At 38.3% G+C, this 27,085-nt stretch overlaps 1 long non-coding RNA gene across 2 annotated transcripts in view; it reads right to left on the bottom strand.

Annotated features, from left to right (window-relative positions):
- Window positions 1-2,712: 2,712 nt before the first annotated feature.
- Window positions 2,713-27,085, bottom strand: part of LOC127842913 (uncharacterized) — a 78,992-nt gene continuing 54,619 nt past the window's right edge. The window contains exons 4-6 of one of the 2 annotated variants that reach the window (XR_008031968.1): window positions 23,027-23,172; window positions 13,441-13,586; window positions 2,713-2,948 (exon numbers count right to left, since the gene is read on the bottom strand). This is a non-coding gene — a long non-coding RNA (uncharacterized LOC127842913). Of the gene's footprint in view, window positions 2,949-13,130; window positions 13,264-13,440; window positions 13,587-23,007; window positions 23,173-27,085 lie in introns of both variants that reach the window. The other variant, XR_008031967.1, reaches the window with a different exon arrangement.

Here is a 27,085-nt window from a genome sequence, read left to right as displayed (position 1 = left end):
GTCAGTCACCTGTGTGGCCACAGCCTGTGTGTCAATGCGTGTCATTTGACTATTGAGCCTCTGTCGACAAATATTGGTCGAAGGACATGCTACCAATTCAAAAAATGCAATGGATATGGTCCGGCTCCTGACTGTTTATTCGGTAAAAACATATAACAAGCATTACAACAAGCATTATTATATACATAATTATTCAACGAGCCTCTTAGCACTAAGCACATGAATACATATGTATATATTTTTTCACTGTTTACAGGTTTTTATTATGTTTATTGCACAATCTTTCAGGCGCTGTGAGGACGGCATCCGAAAGATCTGTCGTGGAAAAGTCCGCAGTCAGTGAGCATGTAAGATTTCAAAACAGAACTGTCTAGGCATCTTCTTTATGCATATTTATAATGCTGAAGGTGTGGCAGGCTGCTGTAATCTGGTTTAGGATCACTTATTCCTCTGCAATAGTGCATCTCCTCATGCAGTCTGTATTTTCTATCCCTTGTGCTTGCACGTAAAGCACGTGCTTTGGTGACTTTCGACTGCCGCTTTCGGTTTCGAATGCTGCGGTCCTCATAGGCTATCTGCCCGATGGCCTTGGATCCCGGTGTTAAGGTTGCTTTAAGCTGACCTGTCTTTTCTAGTACTGAGTCCGCATAACCCTGGTTCAATTTGTGTACCTGCCCATGGATACGACCCACACAGTTACGGGAGAAAGTGACATTTTTGGGGACCACTGCTTGATAGGACCTATTCACTGCTTAACATTTCTGTGTTGTGGTCAGAAGTTTGGTGGCTTCCAGAGCCAAGGGACCTAGCACCATTTCAATACACTTTTTCAGTACTTCTTGGTCACTAGCCACCATTTTCACCTTGACGTTTGCTGGCATAAAGTTTTTTGCTTGCCTTTTATTTCCCGAACAAACGTAACTGTTCTTGGCGCACTGGTTTCCGCAGTAACCCCGGAAGCATAATACAATAGTGGATATCACCTCTGACATTACCCTCTTCAAAGTCGCTATTTTGCCCTGATGTGTCTTGTGAGCCGCTTTCAGCTCGGCCATACACCTGGATTTCACTGACAGCGAAAACCGATTTCTAACACTTGACCTTGTATGGCCTGCAGCATGTCCTTAGAGATTGGCGCTTTGTTGATCTCTCTCTTCATGGAGTTCCCTAAATGCCTGAGGTCCTTTAAATGGCCTACTCTGTGGCTCTGAGAGCTGCTAACTCCTTGAAAAGCTCTGCTGTCCCCATCACATGTGAAGTTGGCTATTTTAATATCCTGGGATATCTGGGTACTTAACGCCCTGCTCCATTTCCCTTCATCCCCTATTTGTTCATGTTCCAAAACATTTTCCGAACAATGCCCCCTATGATTGGGGCTTGTTTTCCCTTATTTCTGAGCACTGAGACAGCTCTGCTTAGTTTATTTGCTACATGTACTCCCAAGATTTGTTTGTTTTTTGTGTTATTGTCACACATGGTGGTGACGGCTATGGTTCCGGCTTGAAACGGTGTCGCGTCAGAGTTGAAAATTGGGTTGTTGTAACACGTGTCCCCTTCAACGTTGACCATAGAGGCGTCTTTTGTCCAATTTGTGCATTTTCATCAACTAAGTTTTTCCTTACAGCTGCCATGCTATTGTCATTCATGCACTTCAGGGCAGCCCACACTTTGTTCCCTTGTTTCTGCATCACACAAGGAGTAGGTGCAATGATGTTGCTAGCGTTCATTATTCTGCGCGAACTTGTGTTTCCAATGGAAGTACTGGCCACACCTATCTGAAAGCCAATATTGATCTGTGCTGATCTCCTTCCCTTACCCTTGGTAGTGACTTCATTGAACAGCTTGTAGTGTTTGCCAACATATAGGCATCTGGTACATTTCAGCCTCTCTTTCCATCCAAAGCCCCACTTTATGGATGCAGCGCCGTCAATGACCAAGTCTCCCCGACATTTGCTATTGCACAACCTATGTTTTCTATTTTCAGTGGACATCATAGTTTGCAGTAGAGCAGGAACATAGATCTTGTTAGTTCGCAAGTCGGGATGGACTTTCCATGAAGCTGGAAGTCTGAACCGGTCTACATAGCTGGCCCTATTCACTCGTGGACGCAACGGCTTAATTGGTGTTTCAGAACCGTCTACGTCACGAAAAGTAAGAATATTGTCACTTGTATGAATCCGAGCGTTAAAGGCAGATCTCTCTAGCCTCTCATACCTAGTGCTGGCACTTGTGTCCTTTCCATATTTGTTCTTTATCCATCTAATTCCACTAGTTTCCCCCCTTTTGAACCCAATGTCGAGCAATTTTTGCTTTTTCTTACTAACAAACACCATTCTGACCACATATGCCTCTTTAAGGTCTTTAAAAGTCCCAGTTTTTGCACAAAAAGTACACAATTGTTATTTCCAAGCAATTTCAAGGTGAATAGGCATTGTAAATTGACTACTTTCTGCAGTTTTGAGGCTGAATGACCATTTTATACCTGCATCTTTAATGGGTGTTGTTTTCATTAAAGGGGCTGCTACAAACATTGTTTCTTTACTAATTAGGCAATTAAGAGCATCAAAGGACCAATTACTGGAAGATTGTTAATGTTTACACTTCAAAGTTACTTTGATCTATCTAATGGCATTGACTGTTGCATGTTTATGGGTAAAATAACATTTTTTTACCAAAATATGCTTAAAATTTGACAATTTTTGGTCAAAAACAAGATGTGTTTGTGAAACACAATGTCCCCCTATATGATGTTTGACCTTGTAGGATGACCTTGACCTTGTGAAGGATGACCTTGACCTTGACATTTCACCACTCAAAATGTGCAGCTCCATGAGATACACATGCATGCCAAATATCAAGTTGCTATCTTCAATATTGCAAAAGTATTAATAAAATATGCGATTTGGGCCACATATATTTGACCTCTGACCTTGAAGGATGACCTTGACCTTGACCTTTCACCACTCAAAATGTGCAGCTCCATGAGATGCACATGCATGCCAAATATCAAGATGCTATCTTCAATATTGCAAAAGTATTTATAAAATAAGCGATTTGGGCCACATATATTTGACCTCTGACCTTGAAGGATGACCTCGACCTTGACCTTTCACCACTCAAAATGTGCAGCTCCATGAGATACACATGCGTGCCAAATATCAAGTTGCTATCTTCAATATTGCAAAAGTATTCATAAAATGAGCGATTTTGGCCACATATATTTGACCTCTGACCTTGAAGGATGACCTAGACCTTGACCTTTCACCACTCAAAATGAGATACACATGCATGCCAAATATGAAGTTGCCATCTTCAAGATAGCAAAAGTTATTGCAAAATGTAAAAGTTGGCGCAAACAGACAGACCAACAGAACAACAGACAGGGCAAAAACAATATGTCCCCCACTACTATAGTGGGGGACATAAAAAAAAGTAACAGAAAACACACCAGTAAAATATATTGGAGCCAAAACACTGACACAGATAACCTGTCCTCAGCCCACATAGCACCCCCATGCATGTTTCTGATGTTTCAGTTGTTACATTTATCTGAAAAGTTAAAGAAAACAGCCCAAAAGGGCTATCGGGTAGCTCAGCCAGAAGAAGGCTTATCAGGCAAGCTTTGGTTGGAAAAGGGGTGTGTTAGGAAAAAGGATGTATGATTGCCATGAAAAGATATCATGGCCAAAATTGGTATGGTGATGGGGTAATCATAGTTATATACTTCTATGCAAGGAATTATGATTATATGCATTATATCTTGCTCTTATAGGTTACAATATACTAAATAAATTTTTCATGAAGGGTTGTAATCTCTTAAAAAGTAAAAGTGCATCAATGAAAGATATGTTGTTATGGATTATACATTTGTTGTTGTGTTCTTTCGCAGAATAACTTTTCTTCTTATTAGGTAAGGCATTGGTATGCACTAATAAATCAATGTGGTGTTTCAGATTTGAGACTACAGGAGGAAACAACACGGTTTGGCGACACCTCTTTTCTGGAGAGTAGCCGGTAAAAAAAGGTGAGAAAACAGTCCATTTTGATTAGCGAAAAGTTCTTTTTTGGTTTGAACATGACATACCTTTTTTATTTTTTAAATCAATTCAGCTAAGAATGCTTTTTCAGAAAAGGTATGGTTATGAGGGTCTCTATGCGCAAAATGTTGCCTTTATTTTGGCTTAAAGTTGTCGCTTTTACATTGAATTATATAAGGAAACTATTTGGTATATTGTGACCTGTAGTGCTAAAATGTACCCACTTAACACATTGATATAAAAAAAAACTATGGACAAATTCATTTCATGTCTACAACAAGAGATGTGTTTGTCAGAAACACAATTCCCCCTATTGCGCTGCTTTGAAATAAAAATTATTTTTTTTTACCTTTGACCTTGAAGGATGACCTTGACCTTGAACTTCCACCACTCAAAATGTGCAGCTTCATGAAAACGCCGCTTTGAAATGAAAATTATTTTTTTTGACCTTTGACCTTGAAGGATGACCTTGAACTTCCACCACTTAAAATGTACAGCTTCATGAGAACACCGCTTTGAATTTTTATTTTTTACCTTTGACCTTGAAGGATGACCTTGACCTTGAACTTCCACCACTCAAAATGTGCAGCTTCATGATATACACATGCATGCCAAATATTAAGTTGCTATCTTCAATATTGCAAAAGTTATAGCCAACGTTAAAGTGTGTTGTTTTTGTTCGGACAGACGGACGGACTGACATACTGACGGACAGTTCAACTGCTATATGCCACCCTACCAGAAGAATAAAACGGTACCATGTGTCATGGTTCCTTTTTGCTCTGATATTTAATTTTCCCATGCACCTTTGGTGCAACAAGGTACCATGTGTCACATGGTACCTTTTTGCACAAACAAATGTTGAAATTTTCACTTGGTACCTTTTTACATAGTCCTATATTTTTGGAACCTTACAAGCTACAGCTTAGATATTTTTACAAAATGTAGATTATACAAAGTCAGAATGAAATATACTAAAATGTCATTTTTGACAAAAATGTCGTATGGTACCTTTTTGCACCAATGTGGCGATATCATATACATGTCCCTATTTAATCGTTACCCTTCATTTATTTCAGTTAATTAACAATGGCAGCTTACGTCGAGGATATAGAGAATAGAGATCTGCCTGATTGTTTTGTAATAAATCAGGCAAGGCTTAGAATAAAATAATGGGGAGGCTTGCAGAGCTGTTATTTTATTCGTGCCGAGCCTGATATATTACAAAACGATCAGGCAGTAACCTGTTTTTCTGTTTATCATACCACTGACACCACTCACCCCGTTTTTCACGAAATAATGAAAAATAATCGCTATGCCCTGGAGCCGCTGCATTCGTTTATCGCATATGAATCTTTCTATAAATAGCATTGTTCCTCAACACGAAAAGTAGCGCCATTTAATGTAATTTAATAACGCTGTTTCAACAAAACTTTTTAAGCATCAATACTATATTACACAAATTGAAAGCATATATTATACATTTTAAAGGCAAAACTTTTAACCGTTGTAACATGTCAAGGTCAGTGCAGTCGCTCACGTCTTCGCAGTGTGTCAACACGTGTAAAGAATTGAATGATGTTTTTATTAGTATTTGGAATATATACTGCGCATTTGGTTTACTGTGGTGGTTGTGCGTAAATATTGAGGTTCTGCACGTTTAGTACAGCTCCAAAAACATGCCATTTATTGGATTTTGGCCAGGAAACTGTGCTTGTGAAACTGCCGGGTGGGTGGGGAGAGAAATGTTCATTTCGGAAGTGTTGAGAGAAGTGCATGAAACAGATGGAGTTGCAGTAGAACATGATGCCAAAAGGTTTCAACATCTTTTTTGTGTTTGTTCGGAAATTTCTGAAATGATGAACAAGCTCGGTTGGACAACACTTGAATCCAGACATCAAACGACCAAAGTTGTCATGATGTACAGGATCGTTAACAACTTCAGTGGACATCAACGCCAGAAGTGTACTTATACCAGCAGGAGAGCACACCAGAGGCCATGCAAACCGCTACATATTTGAGTGCACAATATGAGCTCATTACTTCAACAGTAAAGACACACTTGTACACCACGAGAAAGCCAAACACAACAAGAGTCACCTCTGTGTTAAATGTGGAAAATCGTTCATGTACAAGTCAAACTTAAAATCACATACTCAACTTGTCCATCAAGAGGAGGAGGATGCTAAGCAATGGATGACATGCCCGTTTAAAGACTGCAAACAAGTGTTTCAACAAAAGCAGAAATATAATGATTGTATGAACACACATACAGGGATAAAGCCTTACACATGCGCAGAATGTGAAAGGGAATTCAGCAACAGATATACCAAGACAAGACAAAAACAAGAGGCCCATGAGGGCCTGAATCGCTCTACTGCTATAAACAGAGTCACTGTGACCTTGACCTTTGACTTAGTGACCTGAAAATCAATAGGGGTCATCAGCCAGTCATGATCAATGAACCTATGAAGTTTCATGATCCTAGGCCTAAGCATTCTTGAGTTAACATCTGGAAACCATTTTACTATTTCGAGTCACTGTGACCTTGACCTTTGACCCAGTGACCTGAAAATCAAAAGGGTTCGAGTCCTCATTAATATAAAGACACTGAACAAGTTTGAAAAGAATCGGATGAAAAGTGTAGACTTTATCGAATAAACAAGAAAAAGTAACCATTTTACTATTTCGAGTCACTGTTACCTTGACCTTTGACCTAGTGACCTGAAAATCAATAGGGGTCATCAGCCAGTCATGACCAATGTACCTATGAAGTTTCATGATCCTAGGCCTAAGCATTCTTGAGTTAACATCTGGAAACCATTTTACTATTTCAAGTCACTGTGACCTTGACCTTTGACCCAGTGACCTGAAAATCAATAGGGTTCGAGTCCTCATTAATATAAAGACACTGAACAAGTTTGAAAAGAATCAGATGAAAACTGTGGACTTTATCGGATAAACATGAAAAAGTAACCATTTTGCTATTTCGAGTCACTGTGACCTTGACCTTTGACCTAGTGACCTGAAAATGAAAAGGGGTCATTTGCCAGTCATGATAAATGTACCTATGAAGTTTCATGATCCTAGGCCTAAGCATTCTTGAGTTATCATCCGGAAACCATTTTACTATTTCGAGTCACTGTGACCTTGACCTTTGACCCACTGACCTGAAAATCAATAGGGTTCGAGTCCTCATTAATATAAAGACACTGAACAAGTTTGAAAAGAATCGGATGAAAACTGTGGACTTTATTGGATAAAAAAGAAAAGTCTAATGCACACATAGACAGACAGAAACCATGCCATCCCATAAGCTCTTCTGCCTTTGGAAGAAGAGCTAAAAATGCTGCCTTGGTATTACAGAGCATGTATGCGACGTTTGTAATAAGGACTTTGCAGACCAATCATCCGTTAAGAGGCACAAAAACATTCAACAGTCCGGAAAACGATTTGCATGTCTTTGTGGGAAGAACTTCGCGTACAGCAGCTCACTACTAAGACATAAGAAAGAAAGGAAACACTGAATGCGTTGTGAAGAATATTCAGTGCATTATGATTAAAAGTGTTAACTTTTAACAATGCGATCAAAGGTTTATAATTAATTAATTATTGTGTTTGTTGAATTTAACATCATTATGCATTCACACCTTGATTAATGGCTGTATATGTACATGTAGCACATGTAATTACTTTTAATCTATTTAAATAAAAGGCATCAAACAGTTTTTGGGGGGCAATTATTAAAGATCATAATACTATTTCAAACAAGAGATGTGTTTGTCGGAAACACAATGCCCCCTAATGCACCGCTTTGATTTTTTTTACTTTTGACCTTGAAGGATGACCTTGACCTTTCACCACTCAAAATGTTCAGCTCCATAAGATACACATGTATGCCAAATATCAAGTTGCTACATTCAATATTGCAAAAGTTATGAAGAATGTTAAAGTTTTGGTTAAAGTTTTGGGACACACACACACGGACACATACAATGACAGATAGGCCAAAAACAATATACCCCGATCTTTCGATCCGGAGGCATACAAAGTAAAACAATGTTCAAAACATCAAAGGATCGTTTTCTTGGATATTGTCCATTTTGATATATACAAAAATGTATTGGGGAGAAAAATGACTGCAACACACAGTACATTTTTTAATGTTGTAACATGGAAGTTATCAAGAATAATCGTGAAACTGTATTTTGAAGGATATTATGTATAGACCAGTTGATGCATGACGTCACGCGCACATGTCTGCGTGTTGTATCCAGTTACAAGAGGGCCATGATGGCCCTATATCGCTCCACTGTTTTTTATGCAAAAAAAGCGTGCAATGCGCATGGGTTGAAATGTACTCAAGCATGTGACTTTCTCTTTCTATCCCTCGTCCCACTGGGCGCTTAAAGTTGGCAGGGTGAGCATTTTTATATATGAATTTGGCCCCAGGGGCATAATTTGAACACACTTGGTATAGAACTTTAAGATTTTAATACATACCAAATTTGGTAGCCCTAGGCCCAATGGTTATGGACAGGAAGATTTTTAAAGTTTGCATAAAAGAGGCTTTATATAAGCATATGTTCAGTTTTGTGACCCCCGGGGCAGGGTCAAATTTGAGCCCAGGGGAATAATTTGAACAAATTTGGTAGAGGACTATAATATGTCACTACATGCCAAATTTAGTAGCACTAGGCTCTATAATTATGAACAAAAGATTTTTAAAGTTTGCACAAACTAGGCCTTATTTAAGCATATGTTCATTTTTGTGACCGCCGGGGCAGGGTCAAATTTGACCCCAGGGACATAATTTGAAAAAATTTGGTAGAGAACTTTAAGATTTTTATACATACCAAATTTGTTAGAAATAGGCCCAATGGTTATGGACAAGAATTTTTTTTAAGTTTGCACAAAATAGGCCCAATATAAGCATATGCTCAGTTTTGTGACCCCTGGGGAACAGTCAAATTTGATCCCAGGGGCTTAATTTGAACAAACTTGGGAGAGGACTATTAGATGTCACTACATACCAAATTCGGTAGCCCTATGCCATACGGTTATGGACAGGAAGATTTTTAAAGTTTGCACAAAATAGGCCTTATTTAAGTGTGTGTTCATTTTTGTGACCCCCAGGGCAGGGGCATAATTTGAACAAACTAAGTAAAGAACTATTAGATGTCACTACATACCGAATTTGGTAGCCCTAGGCCCTACGGTTATGGACAGGAAGATTTTTAAAGTTTGCACAAAATAGGCTTTATATAAGCATATGTTCATTTTCGTGACCCCCGGGGCAGGGTCAAATTTGACCCCAGGGACATAATTTGAACAAATTTGGTAGAGGACTATTAGATGTCACTACATACCAAATTTGGCAGCCCTATGCCATACGGTTATGGACAAGAATTTTTTTAAAGTTTGCACAAAATAGGCCTTATTTAAGAATATGTTCATTTTTGTGACCCCCAGGGCAGGGTCAAATTTGACCCAAGGGGCATAATTTGAACAAACAAAGTAGAGAACTATTAGATGTCACTACATACCAAATTTGACAGCCCTAGGCCCTATGGTTATGGACAAGAGAATTTTTAAAGTTTGCACAAAATAGGCTTTATATAAGCATATATTCATTTTTGTGACCCCCGGGGAAGGGTCAAATTTGATCCCAGGGGCATAATTTGAACAAATTTGGTAGAGGACTAATAGATGTCACTACATACCAAATGTGGTAGCACTAGGCCCTATGGTTATGGACAAGAAGTTTTTAAAGTTTGAACAAAATAGGCTTTATATAAGCATATGTTCAATTTATTAACCCCCGGGGCGGGGTCAAATTTGACCCCAGGGGCATAATTTGAACAAAATTGAAAAAGGTTGACCCCAGGAACATTTGAGAAGTTTTGTCAGAATTGGACTTGTAGTTTAGGAGAAGATGTTTAAAGAAAAAGTTAACACATGGACGCACGCACGCATGGATGCACGCACGACGGACACAGGACCATGACATAAGCCCCGCTTGCCTCTGGCCAGTGGAGCTAAAAATTGGTATGCAAAAAGAAGACGCAAACACAGGAGATAAATAAAGCGTGGACGATGTTATATTTAGATTTTATTTTTAAACATGCTGTAAAAATTCTAGATTCATGCTTTGTACATGTGCAATGTTAAATTCCCCTACTTCAAACCTAATCTGTGCTTGTTCTTGATGTGGCCTGGGTTATCAAAATAATAGGGCTCTGGGATGCAAACTAATCATGAACTCTGGCATTTTATAGCAAAGGCATGCCCAGTTGATAAACAACAGATCAGTGAATCGTTTATTTTACACCCAATGTTCCCAGAAATTTCAAATCAACTCAGTGCCGTCGTTAATTGCGAGCAGTTTGGACGCTCTGGAAAAGGTGCCCAAGGGGCAGATATTTGGATAATATATTTATAGGAACTGGGGTAAATATTTATTTAATAAGTAAATTTTTGCACTGAAACCCTGCTAGCTTCTGAGATTAAAAACCAAGTAACATTTATTAAATATAAATTCAGGGGCGTAGCTGCTATATGGCACAGCAGGCCCGGGCCTACAATTTTTTTTAAACATGAAAAAAATAAAAATGAATCAACTTCGAAAAACGTATTAAAATGTTGACCCTGAGAGGGGTGAGGTGTTAGAAATCTGCATTTCATATTGACATAATTCTCAGACAATGGATTGTGGTCATGTTCAAGGGACATATCTTCCGATTATCAACTCTACTTCTTTCTATGTGTATATATTCTAACTCGCTTCTAAAAAACAGTAAAGTATCAAAGAAAACAGGCCAAAGTCTTAAATTTTCTTATCTTATTATTTGTCTAGATATGCTTGAAAGCCCACCAAAGGCGTTATAGGGTTTTAAAAATTTCAGGGGGAGTACCCCCAGACCCCCTTTTTTATGTATCATATCCGGGCTTACAGCTCCAAAAATGCTAGCTACGCCCCTGAAATTGAATTAATGTTTATGTTAATGTTTAGATGGTATTTGGATTTTTTTCTGTTAATACTGTAGTTATGCATGTGTACTTGAAATTGTCTATGTGTTAATAGATTTAGTGATTAAATGCTGGCTGTCTTAATGTAATAATGAATATAATGTGTACAAAACCACACAATGTCATGGTGAGGGATTATTTTCAATAAATAGATCCCAGTTTCCGGGTGGATGCAGAAAACAGGCATCACCCAACGGGAGATTTCCGGGTGAGTGAGGCAGAGGCCACCACCAACGACAGTTGGGCAGACAGCTGCCAATTCTGAGAGAAGGCGGGTATCAGCAACAAGGGCCAACCGGGACGCACCACAACGAGGATTGTTCTGGCAAGTGTTGGACATCGCCAGAGGACCGAGGGTCGGGCGAGGGTAATCTGTGCCGCAGTAAGCAAGATACATTGGACGCCGCCAGAGGACCCAAGGTCAGGCGAGAGCAATCCGTGTCGCGATCGGGTGGACACATAGGGCGCCACCAAAGGGTTGAGGACCTAGTGGGAGAGTGGTATTATCTGTTGACAGCTGTGACATTTTTAGTCAGCCAGTGACTTTATGATTGTTATTTTTATTTAAAAAAATATTGGTACAATATTATCTGATAGCGATAAGGATAAACTAACATGCATGCTGTTCCTACTAACATTAGTGTTTTAGAATAAAATGTAGCAAATATTAAGACATCTATTAAATGAAGTACAGTCCAACCCCTACTTCTGGTCACCCCTCATCGCCGGTCGCCCCGTGTAGGCGGCCGGTCTGTGCCGCGACCGTCGATAAACAGTATATAATGCACCCATCTTAAGTGGTAACCCCGTTTCTCCGGCCAGCGGCCAGCAATTTTGCATCCCAAATGTTAAATTTCCCCCATATGAGTGGTCTCGCGCGAGTAAGTCAGTCATGTACATTGGCAAAATTACACCGACGCAACGGCGGTAAAATCGATACTTACTTCAAGTCAGGGTTAAGGCTCTGTAGTACTGAAGCCTGATGTGTGATAAACATTTTGACAGCCAGTTTGCAAATTGCAATTAATTAGCGGCGGATTATCAGGTTATCGGGTTAAAAGCAATATGCGACCGTTTTATCTTTTTGTTTCCGCATGTGCGAATATCACCTATTATTACTGGAAAAGAGATTATTAATTTATAATTTATTACATGTATTTGTAGTTGTTGAATCATACTATTTCAATCACACATTATGACAATTATCGGCCAATTAAAAGTTAAAAAGAACAACGAAACTTTTAGCCGAAATCAACTGATCTACATGTTCTCTGTGCTACAAAGTTTTTATCCAAAAATCAATACACGCACGCTTTTCACGTGACATTGTACATTGGTGCATAATTTTCGCGCGCTTTTGTCGGGACAAAGGAAATACATGCGGGCTTTTTTGATGCTAGAATTTGTAAACGTCTCGTTAACATAAAACAATCAGGAGTGTGTTTCGGATTACAAATTATTACGGTATTCTCATTTGGGAATTAAACAATGCATTTATATTTGTTTTATATTTACAATGATTTAAATATATTAATTTTGATAAAACCCTTTACGCGGTGAAAAAATGTTTTTATAATTTATGCATGAAAAGCACGATTGCCAGGAGGATTACACCCGGTTGCTATTATCAGTCTCTTAAGTAACTGGCCACGATTTTATTGGGGAGAAGATCACTGTCGGGACCAATTTGTGCGGTAGGTATTACAAATCCATAAAACTGCAATAAACCAATTAAATTACCGTTTGATAGTTACACGCGAGTTATTCACTCAAAACTGATTCACAACTGTTCCCATCTTAATTGCATTGGGGCCATACAACGCGCATTGTGTAAACAATGAATCATGAGAATGATTCTTTTTCATTGACTTGATTCTGATAATGATGATATTGATGACGATATTGAAAAATGAATATTATTTTTTTTTTTTCGAATGAAAATTTTGTTTTATAGCTGATTTTAGAAAGGAAGAAATAAAAAAATATAAAATTGCTAGCTTCAATATTGCAGAAGTGACATTACATGAGCAATTTTGACCCATATTTTTTACCTTGAAGGATGACCTTGACCTTTCACCACTCAAAATGTGCAGCTCCATGAGATACACATGCATGCCAAATATCAAGTTGCTATCTTCAATATTGCAAAAGTATTCATAAAATAAGCGATTTGGGCCACATATATTTGACCTTTGACCTTTCAGGATGACCTTGACCTTGACCTTTCACCACTCAAATTGTGCAGCTCCATGAGATACACATGCATGCAAAATATCAAGTTGCTATCTTCAATATTTCAAAAGTATTCATAAAATAAGCGATTTGGGCCACATATATTTGACCTCTGACCTTGATGGATGACTTTGACCTTGACCTTTCACCACTCAAAATGTGCAGCTCCATGAGATACACATGCATGCCAAATATCAAGTTTCTATCTTCAATATTGCAAAAGTATTCATAAAATGAGCGATTTTGGCCACATATATTTGACCTCTGACCTTGAAGGATGACCTTGACCTTGACCTTTCACCACTCAAAATGTGCAGCTCAATGAGATACACATGCATGCAAACCAACCAACCAACAGACCAACCAACAGACAGGGCAAAAACAATAAGTCTATACATTGTTTAGTTTATGTACACATATTTACCAATTTGTTTATACAACAAGGGCTGTTTGTAAAACATGCATGCCCCCCATATGGGCTCTCCGTTGTAGTGACAGCCATTGTGTGAATTTGTTTTTTGTCACTGTGACCTTGACCTTTGACCTAGTGACCTGATAATCAATAGGGGTCATCTGTGAGTCATGATCAATGTACCTATGAAGTTTCATGATCCTAGCCATAAGTGTTCTTGAGTTATCATCCGAAAACCATTTTACTATTTCGGGTCACCGTGACATAGACCTTTGACCTAGTGACCTGAAAATCAATAGGGGTCATCTGCGAGTCATGATCAATCTACCTATGAAGTTTCATGATCGTAGCCATAAGCGTTCTTGAGTTATCATCCGGAAACCATTTTACTATTTCGGGTCACCGTGACCTTGACCTTTGACCTAGTGACCTGAAAATCAATAGGGGACATCTGCGAGTCATGATCAATGTACCTATGAAGTTTCATGATCCTAGGCATAAGCATTCTTGAGTTATCATCCGGAAACCATTTTACTATTTCGGGTCACCGTGACCTTGACCTTTGACCTAGTGACCTGAAAATCAATAGGGGTCATCTGCCAGTCATTATCAATCTACCTATCAAGTTTCATGATCCTAGGCCTAAGCGTTCTTGAGTTATCATCCAGAAACTATTTTACTATTTCGGGTCACCGTGACCTTGACCTTTGACCTAGTCAATAGGGGTCATCTGCAAGTCATGATCAATCTACCTATCAAGTTTCATGATCCTTGGCATAAGCGTTCTTGAGTTATCATCCGGAAACCATTTTACTATTTCGGGTCACGGTGACCTTGACCTTTAACCTAGTGACCTCAAAATCAATAGGGGTCATCTGCGAGTCATGATCAATGTACCTATGAAATTTTATGAGCCTAGGCCTAAGCGTTCTTGAGTTATCATCCGGAAACCACCTGGTGGACGGACCGACCGACAGACAGACCGACCAACATGTGCAAAGCAATATACCCCCTCTTCTTCGAAGGGGGGCATAAAAATTGAACAGTTTGCCATGCACTCATCAACTCCAGACTCCCTATGACCCAACCCTCTCTTAAGAGGCCACCCCGCTAAAGCAGCCAATGTGTCCGTTTCCCTTGACTTGCTGCTTAAGAGGGGTTGGACTGTATTTACAATTTCATCTGTCTCTATTATCATTTCCATGATCAAGGCTTGAACCGCATGTCACTTATAAACCACTCCGTGACATATGCCAACAAGTTGTTGTGCGCCAGGGTGCACACAGAGGCACACAAAGGGATCTGATATTCATTTCTATCGCTATCCGAAGAAAGACGAAGAAAGAAAAAATGGGTTACTGCAATGAAGCGTGTGCAGTTCGACAAACCGCACAAGCCTTAGGAACCTCTTCACAATGACCGGTTATGCAGCCTTCATTTCATGATGGGTACGTCTCTTAAAATAATAATTGTAATAAAGGGATAAGTTCTTGTTTTTGTAAAGCTTAAACACTGGTATATCTATAAAGTAACTTACGGCGTAACCGTTTTATGGGAGACAATGTGGGGTACCTGACAATGTGGCAAATAAGTTTCGATGGGTCAACATTATCTGACCAACAAGTAGACCTCGGTGTACATTTTAATTACAAATGAGTATTTGTTTGGAAATAACTATGTTGGCTTGTCGTTAGAATAAACAAGAGATTGCCAAGCAATATGGTCCCCTACCGGTAAAACTCCACCATTGTAATTTGTTTATTTTTTTTACATTTGTTGCCATAGAAACCACAATATTTGACGTAGGAACAAAATTAATTATGTGCAAAATCTCCATATAGCCATCTGTCCATGTTTAAAGTTTCATGAAAAAATATGGAGAACTTTTTAAGTTATTGCAGGATCCAGAAAAGTGTGACGGACTGACAGACTGACCGACAGACTGAGGCACAGAGCGCAAGCCATAAGTCCCCTCCAGTTTCACCAGTAGGGGACAAAATGCATACTATCAAGGGCTGTTTGTAAAACATGCATGCCCCCCTATATGGGCTATAAGTTGTAGTAGCAGCCATTATGTGAATACGTTTTTTGTCACTGTGAACGGTGGTGGTGGTGGTGGTGGTGGTGGTGGTGGTGGTGTAGTAGTAGTAGTAGTAGTAGTAGTAGTAGTAGTAGTAGTAGTAGTAGTAATAGTATTAGTAATAGTAGCAGTAGTAGTAGTAGTAGTAGTAGTAGTAGTAGTAGTATCAGTAGTAGTAGTAGTAGTAGTAGTAGTAGTAGTAGTAGTAGTAGTAGTAGTAGTAGTAGTAGTAGTAGAAGTAGTAGTAGTAAAAGTAGTAGTAGTAGTGGCAGTAGTAGTAGAAGTAGTAATAGTAGACATGGTAGAGTGGTGGTGGTGGTTGTGGTGGTGGATGGTAGAATTGGTGGTTGTGGTGGTGGTGGTGGTAATGGTGGTGGTGGAGGTGGTGGTGGTGGTGGTGGTGGTGGTGGTGGAGTAGTAGTAGTAGTAGTAGTAGTAGTAGTAGTAGTAGTAGTAGTAGTAGTAGTAGTAGAAGTAGAAGTAGTTGTAGTAGGAGTAGTAGTAGTAGTAGTAGTAGTAGTAGTAGCAGTAGTAGAAGTAGTAGTAGTAGTAGTAGTAGTAGTAATAGAAGTAGTAGTAGTAGTAGCAGTAGCAGCAGCAGTAGCAGCATTACAATACCAATACTTAAGAATGATCAAATGGGAAAAGGTAACCTAGCACTGGCAGTAAATATGGGGCTCATTTACAGGTCATATTTGGAATCTCTGCTGTAAAATGAGATTTTGAATGAATTAAAGGGAGGCAAATCTGTAATAAAAAGAACATGCATAAACCGTAGTTGTTTCCCTTGTTTGAACCATGCTAAATCCTTAAAATGCCTATTTCCAGTAACTGTGACCTTTACCTGTGACCTTGACCTTTGACCTAGTGACCTCAAAATCAATAGGGGTCATCTGCGAGTCATGATCAATGTACCTATGAAGTTTCATGATCCTAGCTCCAAGCGTTCTTGAGTTATCATCCGGAAACCACCTGGTGTACGGACCAACAGACCGACAGACCGACTGACCGACATGAGCAAAGCAATATACCCACTCTTCTTCGAAGGGGGGCATAATAAATATCACTGACCACAATATGGTATCTGTGTTTATCACGTCATCCATCAAAAGATGCCAACCATCCTGATTATGCACCCAGCCGCTTCAACTTCACGCCAGTGCTGAAGCAGTGTACAGACCATGGACCGGTTTGAACGTTCATTGAAAAGAAGGTGCCTCGTTCTATCTCCGCAGCCAGATAAAGAGAAGCCTAGCTAGATCTTTGTGAACTACCTCCAAAATATGAATCTACAGGTAAACTACATTTATATTACAAAACCTCATGAACAACCCATGCATTTCTTAATTGTATGTGTCTTTCCTTGTTAATTTAAGTGAACAAATGTGTATTTTTCAAACAAATATCAGTATTAATTTATTCTTTGATATAGAAAGTTATTTTATTAAATACCCATATCAATTCTTAACTCATTACCCTCTTTACTTAATTTCAGGCACTGACCCTGATCAAGATCCTCTCATGATGGAACTGGCAGAACTAAAGAAGGACCACTCAATTCTTCAAGAGGAATACCAGCGCCTATTAAATGAGAAAAGGGCTTTGAAAGATATGGTGAACGCATAAAAGCTCACATACAAAAACTTGAACAATGCTACAATGCTGACCTTGACGGGATTGCCAAGTGTTTGTTTGTTCAGATTGGTTATGTCCTTTGTGTGCCTTTCATTGAAACCAATCGGGAAGTTATGTGTTTGGGACATTCTTCTGATGGTTTTGATGAAACTAAAACTAGGATCCCCAAACAAAGACTTAGCGTTGAGGTTTCAGGTAGCCCCTTCCCAGGTCTCTGCCATCATTAACAATGCCATCCCAGTGATTGCAAACAAGCTAAGTTGCTTGATACGTTGGCTGTCAAAGGAAGAAATTAACAAGTCTTTCAAGAGGCATTACAGAAGAAGCAGAATTATTATAGACTGTAGTGAATTATTTATTCAGCACCCATCAAACCTGAATGCGCGAGCAGAGACGTGGTCAAACTATAAGCATCACAATACAGCAAAGTTTCTAATAGGGATTGCACCGCATGGTACTGTGACCTTCTTTTCTCGGGTATGGGGAAGACGTGCGTCAGACAAGGAACTGACAGCACAATCAGGGTTTTACGATTAGCTAGAACCCGGAAATTTAATGTTGGCAGATCAAGGATTTTTAGGATGAAAGACTGAAGCACAACAGGTGGTCACTAGAAGAAAAATCTTTTCTGACAGAGTACAGTCAAGGACCAAGACAGGAAGGTGAATCAGAAAACAGTTTTTGGGACAGTTGCGCAAAAAATATGAATGCAAAGTTTGGTGGAAAAAATAGAAATGGTAAAATATGTTTTTGACGATGCTGCTTTAGCGAAGCAGCTCGTCTAAGCTATCATACCGTGAACAAATTCTTCACAATGGCGACCTATGTAAAAGACCAAGCCAGTCCAATTGAGTTAGCTAAATTTTCTCAATTGGCATACCTCGCTGATTATCATTGATAAAGGTAAAGGCATCTTGGTTCCCGCCCTCTTTCAAATTTATCAAGAGGTTCGGGACAGGAACCAGACACCCACATTTTTTTTCGTACCCAATTTTTTTTCAAACCCATTTTTTTCGAACCCGATTTTTTTTTCGTATTCAAATTGTTTTTCGTACCCAACTTGTTTTTCGTACCCAAATTTTTTATCTCTAACAATCTATGTACCGGTACTTAGGCTGAATGTGTCAAGTTCCCCACGGGTACTACTTCCACATACCCCAGGTACTTTGAAGTATACTTCACCGTACACCGATTTTCAAATGATACTTTTGTGTACCCCGGTATACTTACAGATACCCCATCTTTCCTAACAAAAAAAATCGTACCCAAATTTTTTTTCGTACCCAAAATTTATCCTAACCAATTTTTTTCGTAACCAAATTTTTTTCCGTATCCAATTAATTATTTTTTTCATACCCAAATTTTTTTCGTACCAAATTTTTTTTTCTTACCCCAATTTTTTGTTTCTGCATAATTTGTTTGTACCCAAATTTTTTTAAATTTGTAATTTTTTTTCATACCCAAATTTGTGTACCCACTTTTTTTTTCGTACCCATATGTGAAAAATGTGGGTACACAAATTTTGGGTAAGAAAAAAAATTTGAGTAAATATTATGCCAAAAAAGCCTCTTGTTCTTAATAAAGTTTTACAAAGAACTGTGGATTGTCTAAAAGTCCATGTACACTGCAGCTATGCCAATATAAAGAAGTGAAACTCCAGCTGCTGGAGCAGTATTGAATTTTCATTAAAAACAATTAGTTGGTTCTTTATTTAAGGCAAGTGACTGATTGCCCAAACAGTACAAAACAGCACAATACAGCACAATACAAACCAACATAAACACAAAATATGAATAAAGCTGGGGTCACCGCCTTGGAACGGTCAATGCAAAGCATTGGGGGTTTTAAATCTTAAATTAAGGATGCAGATAAATGACAAGCAATAAAAATTACACATTGTGGCCTAAACTTAACTTGATTCTTTTATAACCATCCTCTTCAAAAGCAACGTCACACCAGTACGGTCAGTACTTTGATGTTAAAATGTTTTATATAAACAGTCTCTAACACTCTCTAACTTTGCCATACTTTTCACTGGTATTTCATGGGATTGAAAGTAATATTATTTCTTTCATTTATACAGAATACATGACACATAATTCATGGTGTTTGTTTTGATAAATTCATGTTTAAAAACAAGGGCTTTTTGTAAAACATGCATGCCCCCCTATATGGGCTATAAGTTGTAGTAGCAGCCAATACGTTTTTTGTCACTGGTGGTGGTGGTGGTGGTGGTGATGGTGGCAGAAGAAATAGTAGTAGTAGTAGTAGTAGTAGTAGTAGTAGTAGTAGTAGTAGTAGTAGTAGGAGTAGGAGTAGTAGTAGTAGTAGTAGTAATAGAGTAGTAGTAGTAGTAGGTGGTGGTGATGGTGGCAGAAGAAATAGTAGTAGTAGTAGTAGTAGTAGTAGTAGTAGTAGTAGTAGTAGTAGTAGTAGTAATAGTAGTAGTAGTAATAGAGTAGTAGTAGTAGTAGGTGGTGGTGGTGATAGCAGAAGAAATAGTAGTAGAAGTAGTAGTAGTTGTAGTAGTATTAGTAGTAGTAGTAGAAGTAGTAGTAGTAGAAGTAGTAGTAGTAGTAGTAGTAGTAGTAGTAGTAGTAGTAGTAGTAGTAGTAGTAGTAGTAGTAGAGCAGTAGTAGAAGTAGTAGTAGTAGTAGAGCAGTAGTAGAAGTAGTAGTAGTAGTAGTAGTAGTAGTAGTAGTAGTAGAGTAGTAGTAGTAGTAGCAGTAGTAGTAGTAGTAGTAGTAGTAGTAGTAGTAGTAGTAGAAGTAGTAGTAGTAGCAGCAGTAGAAGTAGTAGTAGTGGTAGTAGAAGTAGTAGTAGTAGTAGTAGTAGTAGTAGTAGTAGAAGTAGTAGTAGTAGTAGTAGCAGCAGCAGCAGCAGCAGCAGCAGCAGCAGTAGTAGCAGTAGTAGTAGTAGTAGTAGTAGTATTAGTAGTAGTAGTAGTATGCATTACAAAAATGCAGTTAGCCTTACATTTGGTAAAATTTAAATATATTACAAGGGAGGCAAATCTGTAACAATAAATTTAAACTTATTGCATTTGTTTCCCCTGTAGTCTAGTACCTCCCCTGTCCTGCTTATATTTATATTAATTAACAAAATTAAACATTACCACAATATTTAATATACAAAATATACAAAAAATCTCATATTCTGATAATATTTTTACTGATCCACTGTATTTTACTAAAAGGATGATATTTCATTGGACTGATAATTATAGATTTAGGATTACAGACCAGTTGCTTCAGTAATATTGTTCAGAGTGTGCCCTGTTGGCCGCGTATGCATTCTTAAATTATCATTAAAAAAAAACATTTTACTATTTCGAGTCACAGTGACCTTGACCTTTGACCTTGTGACCTCAAAATCAATAGGGTTCATCTGCGAATCATGATCAATGTACCTATGAAGTTTCATGATCCTAGGCCCAAGCGTTCTTGAGTTATCGTATGACAACCACCTGGTGGACGGACCGACAGACCGACCGACATGAGCAAAGCAATATACCCCCTCTTCTTCGAAGGGGGGCATAAAAAGCTGCCCCATGAGGAAAGGTTCCCTATTGCCTTTGGTAACCAGCATTCGTTCAGATTAACCACTGTGCAGTTCTATAATATGGCTAAAGCACCTAGATATTGACCTGGACTGGAGCAATGACAATTGATTGGCATTTAGCTCTGTGTTATCTAAAAGGTTAGTCAAAACAATATGCAGCTCTTAAATTGTTAATCTTTTAAATACTCTAAAATATGAAATTTACATATGATGACTTTTAGGACAATCCTGTAAGATGGCAGCCTGGAGATTAAACCTTAACCCTTTGCATGCTGGGAAATTTGTTGTCTGCTAAAATGTCGTCTGCTGAATTTCTAAAATTAGCATTTTCTTCGATTTTTTTTTAAAGAACACTATCAAAATAGCAAACAATTTGGATCCTGATGAGACGCCACGTTCTGTGGCGTCTCATCTGGATCCAAACTGTTTGCAAAGGTCATCAAAATTCGGTTCCAGCGCTGAAAGAGTTAACACCAGTACATGTAGAAGCCCCGTCTCCAGTTCCCCAGAAGTTGGTGATTTCACAGAACTACTAAAACTGCCAGAGACAAGCGGAAACAATGTGGGAACACGGACTGATTTGTCTTTTCCTATTAATAGGTAAGAAACATTGAAAAATTTTACTTATAAAAAGAGTTTACAGAATAAGTGCAGTTCATCAGTCACATGGAGTTAATAATATGTACATGATACAGTTAACCCTTTGTGTGTTGTGAATTTATAAATAAAGGGTTTACTAGCTCCTACAATTTGACAGGAGATTTTTGATGGCCTTAAATTAATTCTACGATTACGTATTATATACACAGTATAGTTCTTCATGAAAGGAATAGATGAAATTTTTCATTGGGCTAGCCCAATGAAAAATTTCATCTATTCCTTTCATGAAGAACTATACTGTGTATTAATGTTCTCACTTGAGCATCAGCATGTGAATTGGTAACAAGGGACAAAATTGTCACAAAACCAGGTTTTCATTGTGAAAAAAAAATCTGATAAAGGGAGAAAACTAAAACTGAACTTTTGAAATGAACAAACAAAATTAACACCCTTTGTAAGTTTTTTTTTTTTTTAAATCTATTTTTAGTCGTGGCGACCTTGACATTGGAGATATTGACGTGATTCTTTCGTGCGACACACCGTCCCATGATGGTGAACAAATGTGCCAAATGATTTTAAAATCTCACAATGAATGACATAGTTATGGCCAGGACAAGCTCATTTATGGCCATTTTTGACCTTTGAACTCAAAGTGTGACCTTGACCTTGGAGATATCGACGTAATTATTTCGCGCGACACACCGTCCAATGATGGTGAACAAATGTGCCAAATGATTTTAAAATCTGACAATGAACGACATAGTTATGGCCCGGACAAGCTTGTTCCGCCAGCCCGCCAGCCAGCCCGCCAGCCAGCCAGCCAGCCCGCCCCGCATTCGCCAATCTAATAACCAGTTTTTTCCTTCGGAAAACCTGGTTAAAAATCTCTTGTGCAAGTTTTTCTTCACGTCATTTTCTCAAAGACTATCAAAGATACCTACTTGAAACTGCATGACAACAGGTATACATTCACTGTCACATGGGGATGCCATACTGGCAAGGCTCTTAATCCTGTAAATGCAATGAAAGATGAAATAAAAGCTGAAATTCTTCCAGAAATAGAAGAGCTAAAATCATTTACAAGCAGTGAGTCACAACGGAACAATATTGCGCTTAACATAATTATGTATCAGAGATCTATCTCAAAATGAAGGTGAAACCACGAAATGTAAAGTGGAAAAGCTTATAAAAGACGGTTTGAAAATCAACAAGATGTGTTTGTGAAACACAATGTCCCCCTATATGATATTTGACCTTGTAAGATGACCTTGACCTTGTGAAGGATGACCTTGACCTTTCACCACTCAAAATGTGCAGCTCCATGAGATACACATGCATGCCAAATATCAAGTTGCTATCTTCAATATTGCAAAAGTATTCATAAAATAAGTGATTTGGGACACATATATTTGACCTCTGACCTTGAAGGATGACCTTGACCTTTCACCACTCAAAATGTGCAGCTCCATGAGATGCACATGCATGCCAAATATCAAGTTGCTATCTTCAATATTGCAAAAGTATTTATAAAATAAGCGATTTGGGCCACATATATTTGACCTCTGACCTTGAAGGATGACCTTGACCTTTCACCACTCAAAATGTGCAGCTCCATGAGATACACATGCATGCCAAATATCAAGTTGCTATCTTCAATATTGCAAAAGTATTCATAAAATGAGAGATTTTGGCCACATATATTTGACCTCTGACCTTGAAGGATGACCTTGACCTTTCACCACTCAAAATGTGCAGCTTCATGAGATACACATGCATGCCAAATATGAAGTTGCTATCTTCAATATAGCAAAAGTTATTGCAAAATGTTAAAGTTGGCGCAAACAGACAGACCAACAGACAGACCAACAGACAGACCAACAGACAGACCAACAGACAGACCAACAGACAGGGCAAAAACAATATGTCCCCCACTACTATAGTGGGGGACATAAAAATGTAACTTGCTTGAATGCGTAAAGGAAGCCTAACAGATCTAATTCCAATACACCTGGTGTTGTAATTGCAACAATGCGGTCACAGGAGGACAAGAAACAGGTTTTGACAAATAACTTCAGTGAGGAAGTTATTCCTGATAAACCTATTCAACTAGGGCATGCGCTCACTACCAAAACGGCTGTACTGATTGTTTGAATATTTGCAATCACACATTCCTTGACTTCATCTCAACTAATGGATTTGCTGGCAGTTATAAATTTACTTTTATTGCACAAACATCCAGAAGATGCCTCGAGAATTTGCTCACCAGCCAAGGTCACTTATAGAACTTGACAGATGGAAAGCAACTGAGTTTAGACAATGTCTCTTGTATACAGGACCAAGTGTTTTGCATTCAGTCGTTTTTAAGGGAATTTACGAACATTTTCTTTCTTTAACAGTAGCTGTGTCGATACTATTATTATTGTCATCCAATGAAGACATACGCAATGCTTACATAGATTACTCTGAAAGGCTCCTTAAATATTTTATTAGAAAAGGAAAGTTAATTTACGGACAAACGTTTACATCATATAATGTTCACTCATAAGTTCATATTGCAGATGATGCACGAAATTTCAATACATCTTTGAATGAAATTTCAGCTTTCAAGTTTGAAAACCACTCATAACAACCGAAAAAGTATGTTAGCAATGCAAAGAATTCTATTGCTCAGATTGCCAAACGCACAGCAGAAGTTGAAAAATCAAGTTATATGTCATTTTTAAAATTAAGCTTGCCTTTTATATCTGTCAATGAGAAATTTTTTTGTTCAAATTTATTCATTTCTGTTTATAGATTGACTATGTGAAGATCTCTGCCTTTCATACTCACGACAGAGATGCTGCTGCGGTGGAGGCCACAAAGCACTGAAACAAAATGAAGGAAAATGCAATGATCAGCAGAGGGTGCTGGCCGACACTGTACAGACCCATCCAGTGGAAGTGCGTGCCGCTGTCGGGAGGAAAGAGTCTGTTAAGCGCACAATTCCGCGACACAAGAAAGGTCAATTACCAAAGGAACCAGCTTCATTAAGGGAACTCGAGCTGCCAGAGAAGTTGACTACACTTGGAGAGCCAGACAGACTGCCCTTTTCGATTCACGACAGTGGCCCAGACTCTGGGAATAGGATGCTAGTTTTTAGATTCGAGACACCTTTACTGATCAGAAAACGAGTGAAGCGAGCCACCAAGAACCTTCAGGAGCGCCTTCACAACTTGTGCTGGGATTACGCAGGAGGCCAAAAGACCCTCGCAGAGTTTTTACGGGCTGTTGGAAACTGCGTCCGGTGGAAGCAGTAATCAAGAGCTTCTGGTATTAAATGTGTGAGTGTGCTCTTACAGAATAGAGATGTTTCAAAGCAATCAAGGATACCCTTATGAGACATCATCTATAGGAGCTGTCTCATCAGGATTAACATTGTTGCAAACTTCTTATTATGTCTGAAATACGCGAAATATCGAACATTGCTAATACAGATATACATGTACGTTTATACGGCGGAGTTTCCATGTGTTTGGACTCTTCCGGCGGAGTTTAGCGGAGCCTCTTCATGTATTTCATGTTTTCCGTATTCTTGCTGATTTTCGTGGAAATTTCAGTAGACGGATTAATAAAAGTATTTATACTCCTGTACGCTTGTCACAATGGGAGTTCATGTTTTGGACCTAAGTTAAAACATTGGATTAATTTAAAGATTAGATTATCATACAGTTTGATGAACTATTTCGGCAACTATTTGTGTTAAATATTTTAGTTTCTTGAAATAAAGCTTTATTTGTTGTAAGTGAAGTTGTGTAACCTTGTGAAATATGTTTTTGTTACGGACTTGTGAATAGGAAATAAAATAATAAAATCCAGTGTGGTTTTGATTTGTCTGTTAATTCAGTTGCAGACGATAAAAAGAATCGCAGCCACAATTGATAATGTGACTATTATGTTGTTCGTTGTGTCTTAAGTGTATACTTTCCTGTGCGTTTTAAATGTATTAGATGCTACAAACATATGTGCTTCATAAGCTTTTACATATGCCTATTTTCATCTGTGTGCTTTTCTATGCTGTTTATCGATAGCGCACCGCAAAACTATGCTTGACACCTTCAAGATGGAGTAAGGCATAGTTTTACACTGAACCATCAATCTGCAATATCAATGTGTGATTCTTAAACTGTTCAAAGTGTAAATATTCATCTGTTTTACTGTATTTTACGCTATACAATGATTTGTTTGAACAAATTGACCATATTCATTTGAGAAAAAAACATTCTTCTTTCTGGTAGGATATAAGAGTTGTTCCTATTTTAAATCTAATGTGCTATTTTCAAGTTTGCCAATAAATAGTTAGATACAGTAGTTTCACAAAGTTGTATTTTACTCGCCCTTTTGTTGACTCACACATGTACCTGTTTGCAATCTTGTCACCTTGTTATTATGAAATAATAAATATGCAATTTTCATTTTATCTTGCAGGGCTATAGATAACTTTTGGGGTATATTGGGTTTTTCACCCTCTGTTTTGACAACAATAGGGTTTTTGTAAATTCAATAGAGTTTTAGCAAAAACTTTCACCCCCTATGTTTGAGCCTAATTGGGTTTTTCACCCCCGGTTTTTTAACCATACATGCCAGACGTCCCGATCTCGGCGGGACAGTCCCGCTTTTGGGCCCTTTGTCCCGGCGTCCCGATATGAGACGATTTGTCCCGACATTCGTAAAAAACAATGAAAGGTCTATAGGTTCCCAATAAAATTCGCTATTCAAGCTCTGTTCGCTAATACTTACCACCGCTAATCCCTTCATTGCCCCCAATTAACAATCCGATTCTACTTCTCGTGTGTACCAGTGTTGTTTATGACACCTTATCAGCGATTTATTGGCTAATTATTGATTTTATCAGGCATTCACACCATGGTGGTCTTCAAGATAGTGGTCGCTTATTGCTATCGATAGTTGTATTATAATGAAATAAATGTTGAAAATGTGTTTGTTTTTGTCTTTGTTTGAAATGGATTACAAAACAATTGTTTTGTAAATTTAACTCTACGTCATTAATGAGTCTTTTACATTCAATGTTTAGTTCCAAAATAGCGGGATAATCGGAATGTGCAATATACCAAAATCGCAACAAACAGTCCAATAAGTGATACCCACCCTGTCTAGTGTAATTGGGTGTAATTGTAATAAAAACTATGCATGACAGTTTGACCCTACTCCAATTAAGCTAAAAACAACGATGTGCAATGCATGACAGTTTCACCCTACTCCAATTAAGCCGCGACAATTGACAAGTAACAAACTGCGCATGGATACATGCTTAATCGCAACAAACAGTAAAAGTGGTACCGATCGTGTCTTGTGTTATTGTAATAAAAACAACGTGTTGTTATTCTTGACAGTTTGACACTACCTCAATACAGCGCCTGACAATTCACAATTCAGTTTAATCTGTGTATATACGAAGAAAACAAAATATGATTATTAACATTAGAGAAAAATAATTCAAGT

This window comes from Dreissena polymorpha, chromosome 8 (genome assembly GCF_020536995.1).
Source record: "Dreissena polymorpha isolate Duluth1 chromosome 8, UMN_Dpol_1.0, whole genome shotgun sequence".
Lineage (NCBI taxonomy): Eukaryota > Metazoa > Mollusca > Bivalvia > Myida > Dreissenidae > Dreissena > Dreissena polymorpha.
The sequence above is the reverse complement of the archived record's forward strand: the minus strand, read 5'-3'. Positions and strand labels throughout refer to the sequence as shown.